General features: G+C 55.4%; 1 protein-coding gene across 4 annotated transcripts in view; it reads left to right on the top strand.

The window, feature by feature from the left end:
* Window positions 1-217: 217 nt before the first annotated feature.
* Window positions 218-18,569, top strand: part of MRAS (muscle RAS oncogene homolog) — a 56,676-nt gene continuing 38,324 nt past the window's right edge. The window contains exon 1 of one of the 4 annotated variants that reach the window (XM_067737701.1): window positions 218-779. The gene's annotated coding sequence lies outside the window, so the exon portion shown is untranslated. Of the gene's footprint in view, window positions 780-1,056; window positions 1,219-1,239; window positions 1,461-18,569 lie in introns of those variants that run through there. The other 3 variants (XM_067737702.1, XM_067737699.1, XM_067737700.1) reach the window with 3 other exon arrangements.

Genomic DNA, 18,569 nt, shown 5'->3' with positions numbered 1-18,569 from the left:
ACGATGGAATGCTATTCAGTCACGACAAGGAGTGATGTATTTCTACATGCTGCAACGTGGATGAACCTTGAAAACATCCTGCGAAGTGAAGGAAGCTGCGTCACAAAAGACCACATGTATGATTCCACTTTCATGAAATGTCCTGACTAGGCAAATCCACAGAGACAGAAAGTGGATTAGTGGTTTCCAGGGGCTGGGGAAGGAGCAGGGAATGGGGAGTGACTGCAAATGGGTTCGGAGGTTTTTGTTTGTTTGTTTGAAGAGGGGGGGTGTTATGAAAATGATCTGGAATTAGGTAATAGTGGTGGCTGCCACTTTGTGACTATACTAAAAACCACTGAATTGTCCACTTTAAAAGCTGGAATTTTATGGTATGTGAATTACATCTCAATTTTTAAAATAAGGAAAAAAATGACGCCGATGGAGAGGAGTTAGAGGAACTGAAACAATGAAATGGATCGCGAGTGTCGCCCGTCCCCGTCCGTCGCCTCCATCTGAACGAACTTTAGGCCCAGGAACCTGGCACCGAGAGGGCCTGGGGGAAGCAACGCTGGGGACTGGATCGAGGAAGAAACACGGCCCGGGATTCGAAGGAAACGCGGTTAAGGTGGCGGGCTGGGATCGCCTAGGTCGGGGGAGGCGTCTGCAGGCTCAGAAGTTGGCCGGGCGGGAGCGGAGATTTAAAGGCTGGAGTGCAGAGGCTCTTAAAGAGGCCCGGGCGAATTCCCATTCGGCGTCCACTTTAAAGCCAGCTCCGCCGCGCAGAGGGTAGGACCTGGGTAAGTGCGCGGGGCCACGGGGGAGGCGGCGGCGGGGTTCCGTGGCCGGGTCCGCTCGCCCTGCCGGGTCCGGGGCGCTCGGCGCGGATGGCCTGAGCATCGGGCCGCGCGTCCTGGGAATCTGGGGCCCGCGGGGTGTCAGGGTCGCGGCGCCGGGCCCGGCCCCCACTGCGCCCACGGCGGCGGCGCTCTATTTTTAGCAGCCGCTGTTGCATTATAAGGAATGCGCGGCGCGCCGGGCGACCAGGGCGCGCGCGGGCTGCGCGGTCGCTTTAAGGAGGCGCCGGGGCGGGGACAGGCCAGAGCGGCCGTGAGGCCGCGGGCCGGGAGCCGTCAGTCCGGCTGCCGCGGGGCCCGGCGGGCGCGGCGCTCCCTTCTCGCCGGTGCGGGCATGGAGGAGGCGGCCTGAGGCCGGAGTCGAGCCGGGCTGGAGCGCGCGGTGAGCGGTCGGGCAGGCTGGGAAGGGAGGGCACCCGGCCGGGCGCTTTGTTCCGGGGGGGAGGTGTGGCCGCCCCGGGCCCGGCCGCGCTCGCCACAGGCGGACTACGCTCAGGGGCTGGCGGAGAGTGGCCTTTTGCCCCCACGGCAGGCTCCAGCGTGACGGTGTGCGATAGAGAATTCGGAGACGATCGAGACCCCAGTGAGAAGGGCCTGCCCACCGCACAGAAAGCCCGTTTCATGGTAACCGCCCTTGGGTTCCTTGTCTGCCCTGGCGAGAACGCGCGGGGAGGTGGGCGGCGGGACTCGGGTGGATGGAGGCGGAGTTGGGGGATCTTTCCCCTTTTAAAATGGCGTTAACGAGGGCAGGGATCGGCCGAGGGAGTTGTCAGATTCATCTGAAAGATGAAAAGCAGGCTGCTTCATAAACCTTTGCTGCGCCGGGGGCCTGGGTCTCTGGTCACAACCAGGGCCCGGCTCATTCATTGACGGGAGCTGCAGGGGCGCCCACCGAGTGTAGGGCACAGTGCCAGTTACCGCGCCGCGAGGAAGGTAGGGGTGCAAACTGAGCGACAGCCCAGCGTGGTCGGTACTGGGATGAGGGAAGCACGAGGGCTGTGGGAGCAGACAGCGTGGAAGGGCAGGGAAGGCCTCCTAGGGGAGGTGAGGTGATGCCTGGCGGGAGCGTGGGCACTGGACACCAATTAGACTTTGTGGCTGGCACTGAGGTCTGTGCTGGCCAGGGCCAGAGCCGAGGCTGGAGAGGTGGAGAAGGGCCACTTCATCCCGGCCCTGATCCCCGGAGCTCTGGGACTGCCCCTCCTCCTCCCACCAGCGCCTACTCCGAGCAACCCTCCTTGGGCTTGAATGGTTCTTGCCCCTTAGGACTCACACTCTATCCTGGACCTGACCAGAGAGGGTGACTGACAAGGCTCAAAATTGTGGCCTCAAAAGAGTGACCTCCCCGGCAGCAGGAATGATAAGGAAATCTGACTAAAAGCCCTGAAGCTCCGCTGTAATAACAGCTGCCAGCAGGGCTGACACAGACCAGGCACTTGACGTGGATGTGCTTGTTCATCATTTGACAAGACTCCTGCAGAAGGGCTTTATCATGACCCCCATGTGCAATGGGGAACAGGGGCTAGAAAGAGTACCTTGCGCAAGATCATATCTAGGGTCCATGATGTAGACCCCGCAGCCCCTCAGGCCCCTCTTGTGAGGGTCTGGCTGACCTGGCCTGAAGGCTCCAGGTGCAGCTTGTGTTAGGCTTTGGCTCTATTGCCTTTCACTGGTTGAGTGAAGTGTGGGGTGGCGAGCTGCTGGTATTAATAACTGACACGTGCCAGGGGCTTTGCAGTGAACAAAGCACTTTCACCAAGACAGTTCTTAGAGTTTCTCCTACTTTTCTTCCCAGGAAAGAAACTTGAGCTGGCTAACATTTTTGTAAGTCTCCTAATTTCCTGTAAATCGCATGTCCCTGCTGACTGGGGCTGAAAATGTTCCATGAAAACATTCATGGTTTTGACCCCCAGTCTGTTCTCACTCCCAGCCAATTAGCTTTTCTGTCTGTGGTTTAAGGTGTAGTTTGTCCTTTCTCTGCTAGGTCAGGAAGGTTGGAGCTTGAATGCTCTGGGGTTTTCGAGGCACAGAGTCTGCCAGCCTCTTTGGGGGTGCGGGTGGAGGTTGCGTAAGCCGGGTGCTCTGATAGAAGCTGCCCCCCGCCTCAACATTTCCTTATGGGGGCGCAGTGTGGCCCTCTGCTGAACCCTGGTGGGGCAGTGACAGTCTTCCAGGGCTGCCAGCTCTGTTTGTATTTGCCACTACTTATGTTTTCACCTACCTAAGACATCTCTGTGACAGGTATAACTTTTATTAGCTGTAACCACAGGTATTTCACACTTTCAGTTGATCTGAGCTGCTTATAGAGAGGCAAGTCCGTTATCCCTGGGGTTGGTTCCTGAGCTTGAGTGATCACCTGGCACCAGGGAGGACTTCTGGGCTCTGATGGACTGAACTAGCTCCTGGGGTGCCTGGTCCTAACATCAGCCTGATTCACATGGTGACCAGCCTGCTGCATCAAGTGACTTCTTGGGGAAATGTGGCTTCCATTTTATATTTCACATCTGGTGTCATCATTGTCTACCAATGAAGTCCCCCATATGGAGCGTGCCTCCCTGCAAGCGATTGAAAACATACCTGCTCATGAGCATCACGTAGTTTGCACAAACCATACACATGTGAACGAATTGGGAACACGTTCTTGTGCAAAGCTGGGATGTTCTCAAGTGTCCAAAGAGTGTGCATTGAGTTCCAGAGGCTCTGTACTTACCTGGCCGGGGGCAGGTATCTGGCTGGCTAGGAGGTAAAGTTACCTTTGTCTGGGGATGGGAAAAAGGAAGGAACTGGGTGAGCTCCCTGTGCCCGGGGCATCTGGCAGCTATGCATGGTCTAGAGGCTGAGCCGAGAGGTCGAGCTTTGAGAGGAATTTTGTTGGTGGACTCTGAGGCCTTGCCGCCCCTCACAGTCTTGGGTGATGCCACTGGGCCCCGTGGTACCGGATCAGTGCGGGTGCTTTTGGCTGCAAATAACGTAACCCAAGTCATAGTGGATTAAGGAGAGCTTAGATCTCCCAAAGATGTTCTCAGCTTTTGTGAAGTCTCTGGCCACAGGGATGGGATATTAGTGCCACTTCCAGCAAGTTCTTGCACGGGACAGGCAGCCAAGAGGGCTGAGTGTTCAGAGCAATGATTACCTTCTTGGGCCACTGCCTCTTTAACATGCCAGTGAGAATCCCAAAGAAAAGTTCCTTGGATGTATGAAGTTGGGCATTCAGTTTGGGAGATGTGTGGATCTCTGAAAATGAGCCCTGGATCCCAGGGTAGATCCCTTGCTTCACTACTGTTCACTGAGGACCTACCCTGGGGCTCTGCCTTCCCAGCCAGGCCAGCAGGCTGTCGCGGTAGAGCCGGTGTCAAGAGTGGAAGTAGAGCGGGACGGATGTCAGTTCTCAGCTTGTGGGTGGAAATCCATGCAATCAGCTAGTGGGTCTGTCTTGTGGAACTCTGACTGAGAGGGCAGTGCCGCCACCTCCTGCTTCAGGCAGCAGAGGACGTTGTCGAGGCTGAGGTGACAGCCATACTGCACTCCCTGGTGTCTGCCATGCATCCCTTGGTGCCCATCTCCAGTCTTCTAGGTAGCGTTCCTGCTGCGCATAATGAGGCTGGTCCCGCCTGTTCTGAGATTCCCCTGGCCTTCCACTGAGCCCCACCACTGAGCCAAGGGCCTGTAGCCCATTGGTATGATCCATGGCAGCTTTCTGCAGCCATCCCCCTTGTAGGGGTTATGAAGTAGCAGTGTGTATTTAATTTTTTAATGTTGCTATCATTGTCCTTTAGTATTTTTAAAATTAATTATATGTATTTATTTTTGGCTGCGTTGGGTCTTCACTGCTGTGTGCGGGCTTTCTCTAGTTGTGGCGAGCGGGGGCTACTCTTCGTTGTGGTGCGTGGGCTTCTCATTCTGGTGGCTTCTCTTGTTGCGGAGCATGGGCTCTAGGCGTGTGGGCTTCAGTACTTGTGGCTCATGGGCTCTAGAGCGCAGGCTCAGTAGTTGTGGCACACGGGCTTAGTTGCTCTGCGGCATGCGGGATCTTCCCGGACCAGGGCTCGAACCCATGTCCCCTGCATTGGCAGGTGGATTCTTAACCACTGCGCCACCAGGGAAGCCCTCCTTTAGTATTTTTGATAGCTTTACTCGGTGGAACCTGTTGATGGCCAGATGGCCAAATGACAGTGTGGGTCATCATTGGTTGTGAAATGACATTCTGGGTCTCAGAGAGGCATATTTTCACCTACGGAGCCTGGCATCTGGCCACCTAAATGGATAAAACATCGTGATTTGGATCTGGGTTGTGTTGCTAATGAGAGTTTGGACGGTACCAGGAAGGGATTTGGCTGTGCAGTGTGTGGCAGTAGAAGGAGGGAGGGGGCATGGAGAGTTCAGCGCTGTGATTCAGGTCCTCTGTGACTGTTGACAGGGCCTTGGGAGAGTCCTGTGCTGCAGGGGCCCAGGCTCTGTCTGCGACTTCTCTGCCCCGCCCTCAGGGTTGTCATGGGGATTAGATGAAACACACAGATGAGAACATGCTTGGGAGACCAGAAAGGGCCGTAAGAATTAAGAGCATTATCAGTATTCAAGCAGCCTTCAGATAACAGAATCATGGACCCAGAAGGGGCCCCTGGAGCATATTCAGTCTCAATTCAGACCCAGGAGAGCACGTTTCTCATAGTGATGAGGGAGATGGTTTCAGGTGGGACACATTTTAATAGTTATATATATATGTATATATACACACACTTATGTGTACTATAAAAATACAGGTATGACATCAAACCCTTTTTTTTTTTACTGGCTATTTTACTCAGATTAAGGCTGAGAAAGAATTTTAAGTTAAAAAGTATGGTGATTTTAAGGTAAAGATTAAACCAGTAATAGTTCAGTAGTAGACAAATACAGCCCAAATGGGAAAGTGACCCTTGAGTAGAGGCTGGGAAACTTTCAACAGGGGGTCCCTCCGGTGCAGCCTGTGAGGGGCGGGTCTTAGCTGGACGCTTTCAGAGGCAGGGTGCTTGACGCCCCTTAAATCAGTTTACCCCATTTGGGGATTCACTTATCCTGGCAGAGTTCTTTTCTTTCTCCCTTTAACCTGTCCCACTGGATCTGTGCCACGTGAACCTTGACAATCGTGCTTTTCTCCAGCACAAGCAGCCTGTGCTTTCTCCAACTGCTCCTCAGGTGGCATGGCTTAAAGACGGCCTCTCTGGAGGTCTACCCTCTCTCTGCTCCCTCCTTCCCGTCGCTTCCTTCCCTTCCTTCAGTGAAGACTTGTGGGCTGGGCTGGGGTAGATGCTCAGCATTGGCCATCTCTAAGCCTCACAACAGTTTTGCTGTTAGCCTCTTACAGATGCGGAAATGGGGGCTCAGGGTGGTTAAGTAGGCATCCCCACGGCCATGGCCTGAGAGGAGCAGAGCCTGGAAGGAGTCTCACCAAGGTCTCTGTGGTCCTGGAGCACATGCTCCGTCTGTTACTCGGTGCTGCTCCCAGGACTGATGACTTTGGTCATTTGATGATACACCCCTTCTCTCCTGGTGCTCATGGGACATGGCCCACAGGGTTCTGGCCATATATAATCAGTGCTGCAGTGGAGTGAAGGCCTCGTGAGGAGAGGGGACAGAGCAGTTCATGCACAGCGACGCTGTGAAGCAGCAGAAGCCACGGAGGTGCAGGCGTGGCTGGTTGGCAAGAAAGGCAGAGGGAGCCTAGATGGAAGTGGTTTTCCCCGATTCTCATTAATCTCACTGTCAACCAGGAACCCCTCCATCATTTGTGCCCTTGGTATATTTTTTAATTTTCAAAAATATAAAAAGATGAAGGATAATATATAACAAGCACCATGTACCCGTTACCCCAAATGAGCAGATGCGACCGTTTTGCCGGCACCTGATCCCTTTGGCAGGGCTTCAGCGCGTCCTTGGTCAGGAGGCCTGGCTGGCTGGGCCTGCCCTCAGCCTCCGGCTGGCTTTTAGAGCCTTGCTCCCAAGTTTCCGTGTCTTGGCTCTTTCACCTCCACGTCCCCAGCGAATTCACTGAAAATGCCACCTGGGTCTCCATCAAGGTTGTCGATAGATCCTTTTGCTGCCTGAACTCACCCCGGGGAGGAATGAGTGTGCATCTCGGGATTGAACCTTTTTCAAAAAGTTCCTCTATCCGAATACATACTTGCCTTGACCACTGTGGCTTCAGGCCAGGCTGTGGAGCATCATTTAGTCAGAGCTGCCCAAAGCGAACTGTAATTTAAATGGTAAATGTATATATTTGGAAAAGAGAGAAGAAAACCCCATGATTTTCTTTTTATCATTAGATGACACCGACTTGTGAAGCCGCTCATCGTCAACAATCTTGAGCAAAATACATTTCTGGTCTAAAGTGCAGGACCGCTTTACAGGAAGGAAGACCAGAGTGCAACGTAGTACCTTTGTAATCCCTAACGTGGCCTTGCCAGCTCTCCCTTTCCTCGGCTCTCAAAGAAAGATGGTGTCCCAGGTGTGTGGTCCCAGGTCCTCCCCTCTGCCAAGCTCTCCAGCTGCAGAGGGGGAAGCTCTCCTTGACTACAGGAGACAGGAGAAGGCTTCTCCCCCAACTGTTTGCAGCCTCCTGCTACCCGCCCCGCCCCCGCCTGACCCCACTCCCGAGCTGGAGCCTGACGTGGCCCATTTGCAGGTAGCTTGGGCTTGACTTAGGGCAGTTAGCAAAGCACCACTTCTAAAGCTGCGCAGAAAAGATGAAAAACCTTCTGGAAAAGCCTTGCCTACCCAGGCAGATTCCATTTTCAAGGAGTCAAGGAGTTCAAACCGGGGACAGAGATGTGAACGAGTTTCGTAATAGAACACGGAGATCTGAGGCGTCCCTGAGTTTTCTTTACTAAGTGGTGATAGTGAGTTGAGATGTTTTCCATTCCCGAGTTGCCGACAAAGGATAACACTGCCTGCGTCCTTTCCCCTGACTCCATGGAGATGCTGCAAAAGCCAGCAAAGGCTGGGACCCCAAAGACCTCAGAAGGGCCTGCTTTGTTGGGGTTTGTCTTGCAGTAGAAGCGGTCAGAGACTGTACCAATGAAGGCAACTAAGCATATTCTAAAGTCCATTCCTATTGGTTTATGCAAAAATACACATACATGTTATGTTGACGGCCTACTTTTTAAAGAAAAGCTTTGGTTTAAAAAGAATCTGCTATACATACTGTGTGTTAGGCCGTCCCTAGTATCCTAACTACCCAGATTCAAAGTACAAATATTTGTAGGCATGTGGTGCTGTGTGGAGATCGCTGAAGATGCGCTGGAGTTGGGGAGGCCCACTCTCCGCTTAGGGCTGACTATTTTTAGGGGGGCCTGGGGACAGGTTCTTGCCTCCCCAAAGCATATTATATATTCACTTCAAGAGCAAAATTCATTTTAACTCAGTTCCAGTTTTTTTTCTTCTTCTTCTTTTTAGCCTTTAGAACTTTAACACACCTTCTTGAAAATTCCCCCTTTTAGATGACCGCCCAATTCACCCCTTTATGTTTTAAATCCGCTGGGAATGGAGGTCCCCAGGAAGAGGCGGAGGCAAATGCATCTTTCTTGGCGAGTACCATTCTCTCACAAGGAGGCTCAGCAGCCCAAAAATAGCATCTATCATGTTCTTCTTTCAATGCCTGCTTTATTGTAACTGGAGATGATGGGAAAGGGTGGAGCCACGGTCCCAAAGCCTCGGGGGCATATATTAAATACTAACTTGTAGGAGATGTGTCTTCTCAGTGGTCCCTCCACACCCACATTCCTCAGGTTGAGATTCCCTGGGCGACAGAGTCAAAAAGGCCTAGCACTCCCCATACGCTCCGCACACCCATTCTCTTCCCGCAAAGGAAGTCAGGCCCCGGTGGCCTGCTGGCGCTCCCGGGAGCGAAGGTCAGCTGGCATCAGAGCCTTCCGGGCCACCCCACTCAGTGACCCCCGGCCCTGCCTGCCCGCAGTGGCCCCAGTCCACTTATCTGGGGCTGGGTGGGTGTTTCCTGCATGTTTGAGATTTTAAGCAGGAAATCAAAATAAAGAAACAAAGCCTTTGTTTTACTTCTGGGCTCAAACTGGGGATGGCTGGAGGGATGGAAAAGGGGAGTGGGAGCAGGTCACTTAGCACTTGCACCAAATAACCATTCTAATAAAGCACTCAACAGGGGCTGTTTTCTCCTTAGGGCTGGTGTGTGTGGATAGGAAAGCTGGGTGGAGGCCGGGAGAGCCTCTGCGTGGAAGGAGGAAGGAGAGGGCCCCAGGCAGGGTCTGGCACCACCAGCGATTGGCAGCCAGAGGGGCCTCGGAACCTCAGCCCTCCCTCCCTTCCTCAGAAGACCCACAGGAGAGTGCGAAGGGGCCCGGGCTGCAGGCCAGAGGGCCTCCCTGCTGAGTCTCTGCCCCCTACCTGTCCTCTGTGTGACCTTGGGCAAGTCCCCATCTGCCGTGGGCCTCCTTAGCGGTGTCTGTAATAGGGACAGTGCTGCTGTGACACATGTCTCAGGCATCCCCACCCCCCTTTCTCCTCTAGCCCGGTCATGCGGGGCCAGGCCCTCATCCCACATATGTGGACATGGAGAGGTGCTCGCCCCAATAGATCTTCATTCTTCCCCAAAGTGTTTCTCCCTGTGCAAGTTTTCTGAGTGTATCATTTATTTTTCTTTGAAGATTACGCAGTCGTTGATGGAAACCGTCCCCATCTGCAGTGTTTCTGGGGATTGCAGGGTGGGGACCATGCCAGCAGGCCATCTGAGCTCTGGGGTCAGCTGCCACACTTTGCGTGGGTACCATAGGCGTGGCTTCCTCATTCCCTAAGCCCCGCTGAGCCACGGCTATTGTACGTAACAGGCTGTCACCAAGGGCCTCTGAGAAAGGGGGCTGCCCGTAGCTTAGAACGGGGCAGAAGTTAAAACTGAGCGTCAGACACCCTTCCCTTGCCTGCTCACACCCTTGGAGACTTTCTCCCCGGCTCTCTGTCTCCTCAAGCCTAGTTGACTGCCATTTTCCAGGGACCAATTTTTCTGGGCACTTTCCCCCAGAACTTCTGAAAACTCCCAATTTCCATTACTTTTGACTATAGAGGAGTAAAGACATGGAGACAAGGCTGGGAGCCTACCCTTTTACTCCTGAAAAGAGCCAATAAAGAGCTTGTCTGAGCAAGAGGCATATGCACCCCAGACCTACACCGTGACCTTCTGCAGGAACCACAGCAGGAGCTGTGGGGTGGTTACTGTCACTGTTCCAAGCCAGGTCAGAGTCTTAAGTCGGGCTTTCCCAATGACCAGAGCAAACTCAAGTGTTAATCTTTTTTCCTTTGTGTTAGGACAGTGTTCAGAGTAGCTGTGAGGATTAGAGCTGATGCAGATCAAGATATTTATTGAGCATCTTCTTGGTGTCAGGCATGCGCTGGGCTCCAGAGATACAGTGGAGAATAAAACGGAGGATGGGCCCTGGCCTCCTGGAGCTGACAGTCTGGTGGGGAAGACACATTACATCATAAACAATTAGGCAACTGAGTGCAGCATGCAAAGTGCTGTCAAGACAGACAGCTGGGTGTCTAGGGAACTAGAGCAGTGACCTCACCTAGTCTGAGGTGCTGGTCAGGGAAGTGTGGCATGTGGTCAGGACATGATAAACAGGCATTCTAATGATCGGCCCTGGCCACAGCACTGGGCCTGATTCCACCTCCAGCTGATTGCTGCTACCCATTCACCAAGGATAGTTTTGCACGGAGAAGTTTATACGTAATTTGTCCGAGGTCACACAGCTAGTAAGTGGCACACCCAGGATTCAAAACTGGGTCCGTTGGATTCATTTCTACCCTCCTGACATCTGCTCTGCCTCCAGCTTTACCCTACTTGGGCTCGTCCCCCCACCCCCCCCCCGCCCGATAGGATGTACCTCCACAGTTTCTCCTTTCTCTGCACCCCCGAAACAAGCCAGCACGGACTGTGGGTGGCGATCATTCCTCAGATCGTCCCGGAATAGAATGTGCTTCCTTGCTGAACCCTTGGGTGGCCCAGCGGCAGGAGCAGTGATCCTTCGGCAGGAGCAGTGATCCTTCATCCCGCTGGGTGGCTGAGGTCTCCCTGTAGAGGAGGCTGCGCTGTGCGCCTCGCGGGCTGAAGGTGGTGATTCAAAAGCAGCTGCTTCCTTCCCCTCCTGCCCCCGGTCCTGAGTGCTCTGGGGCAGCCTGGAAAGTAGCCTTGTGTGGCCCCAGGAACCCTTCTGTGCAATTTGGTGGAGGGGATGTTGGAGAGAGTTCCCACAACATACTTATGAGGATGACGATGATGATGACAGTAATAGTAACACTTTCTGTGCCAGGCACTGTTCTAAGCACTTGCGTGTATTGGCTCATTCTGTCCACAGAAAAACGCTGTGAGGTGAGGACGTAGATAATAGATGAGGAAACGGAGGTGCACACCCGGGTTGAGTGATTTGCCTGACGTCACATTCCCAGCAGAGGGGCAAATGCTTTGATTCATGACTTCTTATAAAAGTGCTGTATATAGAAAAAAGAGAGGTGGGCGGCCGGTCCCCTGGCCAATGGCGGCTTCTAGATGTCTCCTGCCCCTTGGGAACAGAGTAGGTCTGCCCACTCTGCCCTTTGCCCCCTCTGCATCCAGGACTCCCTGTCTGGCCTGGCCAGGCTGGGTAGGAGGGCAGGAAAGATGCAGCCACTCTATAGGGTTTGGGGAGAGAGATGTGAATAGTGGCCTCCTCCCCTTCCGGAGTTTGGCAGGGTCCCTGAGAAGACATCCCTCCCCACCTCCAGCCTGGTTCAAGCCTCCACAACAAGGCGGCTGGACCCTCCCACCCTGGTCCTGCTTCCCTGGACTTTCCCTTTGCTGAGGAAAACCCCACACCTCCCCGGCCGCTCATTGCGCCTCATGTTCAGGAAGTTTCCCTTTTGTTTTGCCCCAGCCCTTCTCTCTGCAGTCTGCTTACTCGTTTCGAATGGGGATTGGGTCACCTCTCCTCACCTCAGGGAAGGGCCTAGATCCTGTTTCTTTCTCATTTTGGGTCGAACATAAAATTTTTCACATTTTTCATTTATGATGTTTAACCTTTTGAATACAAACGATGGAAACAAATCAAAGCAGCAGTCATTTTTGAATGTGCCTTTCTGCCCTCTTCCTCCGAGGGCTCTGCCGTGCTCCTGGGGTGGCTGTGTGCTCTCCCCCAGCTAAAGACGGCTAGACCGGAAAGTTTCCAGGCTGAGTAAGCCCTGCAGCTGCTCCGCAGTGTCACTGCCACTTCCTTTAACCTCACACCTCTTTGCGGCCGAAGCTAGGCCAGGCCAAGGCAGTGCCAAGGGTCGTCTGCCTCGGAGTGGCCACACCACTCAATGCTGGCATGCTCGAGGTGGCAGGGTAGCAGCAGGTGCCCTTATGGGCTGCCCGCCCCCCACCCCAGGGAGGTGATTTATTTGGCTTATATAATGTGTAAAACTTTTTAATTGGTAGCCAACATGTAAAAAATCATTTTCACATAAAAATTCAGATTTCTGGCTACGCTTTAAAAATTTTGACTGTCTGGAAGCCCCGTTGCAGATATGCTTCTGTCATGGCGGTCAGGTGGTGGAAGGTACCAGTGGCCTCCTGTTTACCACAGGCCCCACTGCTCCCTATTGCCTGTCCCTGTCCCCTTCTCTCATTTATCGACCTGGCCTCTGCCTACACATGAGTTTGGGGTGTCCATTTGTCTCCTGAGTCCCTCTTTCTGCTATTGTAGGGTGAAGCAGTTGAGGTAGTGGGTCAGGTAGGATGCGGGGGGCTGGAGTTTAACCGTTCAGCCCTGGCAAGAAGCGTCCATCTCATAGGCAGGGGGTTGCTGACACAGAGGGAGGCCTGCCCCCGGCATCCAGGCCTTCCCTTTGCTGTCTGTCACCACCCCTGCCCTTCTCCTGGGCCGCTTACCTGCTGCGCTGGTGTGAAGCCATAGGTTCCAGGAGGCAGCAGCTCTGGGCTGGGGCAGCGCTGAGGGACAGCCTGTGACGCTGTGCTCCGGTTGCCTCCATTCGGGAGAAAGACAGTATGAGAACCTCTGCCTTGATGCCATCAGGGGGTTCTGGGGACGGGGTGTGGCATCCCCAGCCCGAAGGCAGGGATGGTCAGGGAGCTGGGCCCTGGGAGCTACAGGGGTCTCAGTGCTTGGGAGTGTGGCTGACAGGGAAGGACCCCCTTACAGTCACCCACTCCTCCTCTGGGCTGGTACTCACATGGTATCTCCCTTGTGAGGGCCACCACCCCACTTCTCTGTGTGGCTCACAGCACTTCAGCCTACCCGCCACCCAAGCAGAATCCCAGCCAACTCCCAGGGTCACCCCTGCATTTGGGGAATGCAGACGGCAGACGCCGGAAGCGTTTCTGTGCGGAAAGCTATGCCAGGGCTCCAGGGTGACCCCGAGATAAGGAAAATGAAGCCCAGCCTGTAGCCCCCAGCCCCAGCCCCGCAGGGGAAATGTGACAGTAAAACAACTCCCAGCTCCTAGATTTGAAGGGAGAAGAGGCAGCGTGGCCATGTGGCTGAGCCGGGAGCTCGTGGTCACTTGCAGGCGGCGATGCGTGGCATGGACAACCATGGAACCTCGGGGACCTCAGGGGCTAAACAGAGCCTTCTCCACGAGGTGGCTGTGACGAATCGGCGGAATAGCGGCTGCAAAGCACTCTGGCTGCCACCTGCCACCTGGCGGCACTTCGTAGACGCAGGCAAGGCGGCTCAGTGGAAGGAGGCCTGGGGAACAGGAGCGGCTGGGAACGAAGGGGTGGCTTCGGGAGCCTGGGGCGCAGGGCGGCCGTGCCTCCTAGAGGGAGTGTTTTCACAGGCCGGGGAGAGTGAAGAGGCAGTGCGGGCAGGCAGCATTCCCTGGCAGACTCCGTGAGGCCCTACGAATTGGGCACCGCCCCTGCCCCCAAGGACGCCGTACTAGGAATCAGTGGGAGAGAGGCTCTGGGCGCCGGGGACGTGATGCCGGGCAGCTCAGGGAGGGCCCGTGGGGAGAGCTTCAAGCACCGGGTCGGTTTCCGGGAGGAGCACTGCGCCCGGGCTCGGTTGAGGGGTGGCCGCGCTGGAGTGGCCGGAGGGCGGCGCCAGTGAGGGGGGCCCAGGCAGAGGGCGGAGCCAGCCGCGGAGGGAGATGTGGCACGAGGTCTTGGCCTGGGATTTGAGGTAAAAGGATGTTGGAGCTGGCGGGGGAGGCCGAGGAGAGAGGGGCAGGGCGGGCTGGCGGGGGTCCCGTGTGCGGGGTTGAGCCTGAGCGGCCCGGGGTGTGGGGGGCTTGCAGGAGCCCCTCCTCCAGGCATGGGCCGAGGGAGCAGCTGAATCAGGATGCGGAGCGGGCTGCCAGCCTTTGGGGAGTCTGAGAGCCTCACTTTGGGGAGCCCCAGAGTGTCCAGAAGACGACCCTCCGCATTGGGGTGATGGCCAGGGTGACTTTCCCGATGGGCATGCGGATGCCGGCCTGAGGCTGGGAAGCTCCTCCTCAACTGCGGGTGGGACTGCCCGGCCCTAGGGAAATCGGAATGGCCCCCAGGACTGAGAAGAAGAATCCAAAGATAAAGCCACTTCCTCCTCTCTGCCCCTCGAGGAAGCTGCGGGCCGGGCGGCAGCCCTGCCCCTCACCCCTGGACTGAGTGCAGCCCCAGCCTCCCTGTGGTGGTGGGACATGGGGACACAGGGGGCCGGGCATTGGGGTGCGACCTCAGCCCGTGAGGACGTGGGCCTGTGAGGGCCAAGCGGCCGGGTGGCAGCACCCCCGTGGCCCGGGGATGCCAGTGGAGCACGTTGTTCTGAAGGGTCGTGCGGACCCTGAGACACCGAAGCCCCCGTTAACCCCTCAGCCCGGAGACCCCCGCAGACCCACCCAGCCGCCTGGACTAGCTGGGCGGGGAGTGGGGCAGAATTCTAGTTTTTAGCTGTCGGTCTGGATGCCAAATCCCAGCTTCACCCTTTCCCAAGCCGTGCCCTCGGGCACATGCCTTAGCGCCTCTGACTCTGCTCCCCGCTGGTAAATGGGGAGGCCAAATGCCACCCCACACAGCTCTGCCTTTGGGCCTTTGTGGCCATGCCAGCTCCGCCTGCGTGACCTTCCCGCTCCCACCAGCCTGCAGCCCTTTCCCGTCTGCTTCCCCTCTCCTCTCCTCTGAGCTTCTGGAGCCCTCAGTTTGTCCTGTGCAAGTTATGCAGCGTCCACTGGGCTTTTCTGGCTGGTGAACTTCACTGCGGTCATCAGAAAGGGCTGTGGGCCTGCTGGACCGTGCGGCCTTCCAGCGAGCCTGCATGGCGCGCCTGTGGGGAGGGGAGGGTCCGGGGGCCTCGGGGTCACGCGGGGCCCCTGTGCTCCCCACCGCCTCGCCCTGCAGCCCCTGCGCTTGTTCCTTCATCATTCTGTGCTGAAGAGCAGCCACTGCGTGCCCGGCACTGTGCTTAGTGCTCTGGATACAAAGACAGACGCCCCCAGACGTCAGGCAGCCAACAGGAGCTCCTCCCCACTCCCCTTCCCCCCGCACCGCACACGTCACACATTCTGCGCTCCAGTCACACGTGTTGCTTGCAGAACTTGGCACCTTCTTGGTTTTCCACACCTCTGTGCTTTACAGCTTTGCAACTTCTGGTCCTCACCTGGGATATGCTTGTCCCTATCATTTCCCTTAGCTGATACCTACTTGGCCTTCAAGACCCCATTTTGTCATTGCCTCAACCGGGAAGCTTTCTGCAATGCCCCCAGGCTGAGTGAGATGCCCCCTGCTGCCCCTGTGCTCCTACTTAGCCTTGTATACTGTAGTCCTCTGTCTGTCTGCCCCTCCCCCCCACACACCCCATGAGCCCCAAAGCCAGGCGCTGGGGCTCATTCATCTCCGTCTCCCCAGCTCCGAGGACCAGGCACATTGGAGGTGCTCTGGGAGTACTGACTGGACGTGCAAGTCTCCTGGATCTGACCCTCTGTGTGTACTGGGGGAAGGGTGGCCAGCACCGGTGGCCTGTCCACTTTCCTCCTCCTGGATCATTCTCCTCTGGGCTCAGGAAAAATGGGCCCTTTCTCATGTCATGTGTCCTTAACAGGTTTTTCTTTCCAAGGATAAATCCACCAAAACAGGAGGAACCCAGAGAGGGGCTAGGCTTTAGGATGGAGAGCACTTCTGGGTTTAAAGACCAGAGGGAGAAACCGTTTCATGCCGAGTTCCCAGCAATTCGGTATCTGCTGCGCAGTCTATTCAGTGAACAAGCGTCTCCTGAATATTTGGGGAAATGTCTTTGAGGAGCTTAAATCTCCTTCATCATTGGGTCAGCAGCATGCGGGGCTTGTCGTCCTACAGCATGGCTGCAGGAGGCTGCCCCCCAAGGCGGAATGGGGGAGCTGAGACCAGCTGGCAGATGGGCGTGAGAGCGCCCCGAGGACGGAGTGACGAGGGGCTGAGTTCCGTTGAGCTGTCATCTGTGGAACCAGCCAGTTTGCAGGGCATAAGCTCAGGAAGGACTCTGGAGAGGCAGGAGGGCTTCCTGCAGGAGGAGGGACGTGAGATGGACTTCGAAGGATGCTGGTGTTGGTAACTCCCTGATGTTTATTGAACGCTCTCTATGGGCCAGACACTGGGCCAAGCAAATAAATGTAGCCTATCATGACCACCACAAGTCAAATGCTGCCACTGTCCCCACTTTTACAGAAGAGAAAACCGAGGGACAGAGTGTAAGTAACTTGCCTAAGGTTGCAGCTGTGCGAGTTCCTAGCTCAGGCTCCTTGGTGAAGGGCTCCAGTTGAGGCGCCAGCCCCCAGCTTGGCGGGGAGCAGCCGGTGCGTAGGACCACAAGGAGACAGGCTGGGGCAGGGACCAGCACAGTGGAGAGGGGCCCGACAGGGGTGCTGAAATAGGAGGTCTCAGAAGCCCCTGGTGTTCCCACGATGCTGGGCAGCTGCCTGATCCCTCAGCTTTCTCCCTGGTCCTCAGGGCAGGAGCACCTGGCGGTACCAGACCTGTGCCCTATTTGTCAGACTTTGTCCCAGTTGGGATGGGGGGCGCGTGTCTGTTCCCAGTGACTAGTATTTACCCTGGGTGCCCCTTGGGCCCTGACCTGCTCGGCTGTTTCTCCCACAGGGGCAGCAGTCCGGCCTTGGAGGCCTCCCTGACTCTGACACCACCTCCCTGGCTCACTGCTGACCTCTTCCCAGCACTTCGGATCTGCTGCCTCTGGCCTGGCCCGAGTCTGCCCCCACCCACCACTCTGCCCCACGAGAAGTTGCCTAGCCTGACGCACTGGCCATGGGCTCTGGAGCCACACTGTTGTGGTTTTAGATCCTGGCACTGCTGCTTTCTAGCTGGCTGACCTTAGAAGAGTTACTTGACTTCTTTGTGTCTCAATTTCTTCAACTGTAACACGGGGACAAAGTTATACCTCATAGGGTTGTTACGACAACTAAATGAGTTAATTTGGTAAAATCTTCCAACAGCATCAGACACATCGCCTACGTTAATTAAGTGCTCCTATCATTTTTAACATGATCACCCTTGTAATTATTATAGCAGGTCATTTCTGGGACTCATAGCGCTGGGTTGTAGATGGCTAAGCTCCAGGCTCTGTCAGGAGGTACTCACACACTAGCAAGTAAGACCCTAGTGTTAACAGTTGTGATATAAGGAAGCACGTGGTACTTGGGGTTCATGAGTAAGGTCAAGGGCCTGGCTTACATCAGGCATTGCCCTTTGTCTGGATCTCAGGACTCCTGTCTGATATTTCTGCCCTGCTGTCAGCAGTCCAGGTGTGATCCTGGCAGAGGAGCTTGGATTTGATGGGGTAGAAAAGCAGGGGCTGATGTATTACCCAGAAGACTTGGGTAACAGAGTTCTCCAGAGGTAGCCAGGCAGGCTCCCCCAGAAGGTCCTGAGCCCCTCCCATGGAACAGGACAGCTAGTAAGTGGGATGTTTTGGAGGGAACCTAAAGAGTAGTGGGTTCGATCTGGACGGCAAACAAGTTTCCTCTCCGGACCAGTCACCTGGTTGTGGCTGCCAAGGGTGCTGCGTTGAAAAGGGTTGTAAGACTGAGCAGGAAAGAGGACCACGATGGACTGTGGTGCCTGCCATTGGCGCTGGGAAAGCGGGGGAGGCACCCATGCCACATACCATCCAGACCTGCTGATGTTTAAGGTCCTGTACAGCATAAAATAACACACGGTTGGATTGGTGGTTAAATCTTAATAATCAGGTGAGCTGAATGCGCTGGCTTCCCAGAGGGGTTGAGTGATGCAGTGACAGTGCTGGGCTGGGATTAGCAAAGGTGGGAGACAAAGGGCAGAGCAAAGTGTTAGGGAGGGGAGAGTGGAGCCTTAGGGATGCCAAGTGGCCTAGACCCCTGGCGGGGCCGCACGCCACTTTTGCACAGCCTGCAAATCAGCAGCCCTGGGGAAGCTGCCCATTTCTGGGAATTGTGCAGAAGGGAAGGGCAGCTCCTGGAATGCAGAGCCGTTTCCTCCACATGGGTTGGGTCACCCCCCAATGTATCCTCATCCCCCTGCACTGGGCACACCCAGACGTCACAGAGATGAGATTAGCTTCCCAGGGCTGATTCAGCTCAATGTGAATGAAAGTCCATTCACTCTCCCAAGAGCTGCATTAATAATGAACGTGTCCCCCTCTTCCAGCTTTATTTACCAGACAACTTGTAGTTTGGCAGATGGGGTTAGGGGAGGTCTTTAAAAGAATTAGTATGGAAATAGAGAAGCAAAAAGCAGTGAAAACTAAACCTTCA

This window comes from Pseudorca crassidens, chromosome 5, assembly GCF_039906515.1.
Source record: "Pseudorca crassidens isolate mPseCra1 chromosome 5, mPseCra1.hap1, whole genome shotgun sequence".
NCBI lineage: Eukaryota > Metazoa > Chordata > Mammalia > Artiodactyla > Delphinidae > Pseudorca > Pseudorca crassidens.
This window is presented reverse-complemented; position numbering and strand designations above follow the sequence as displayed.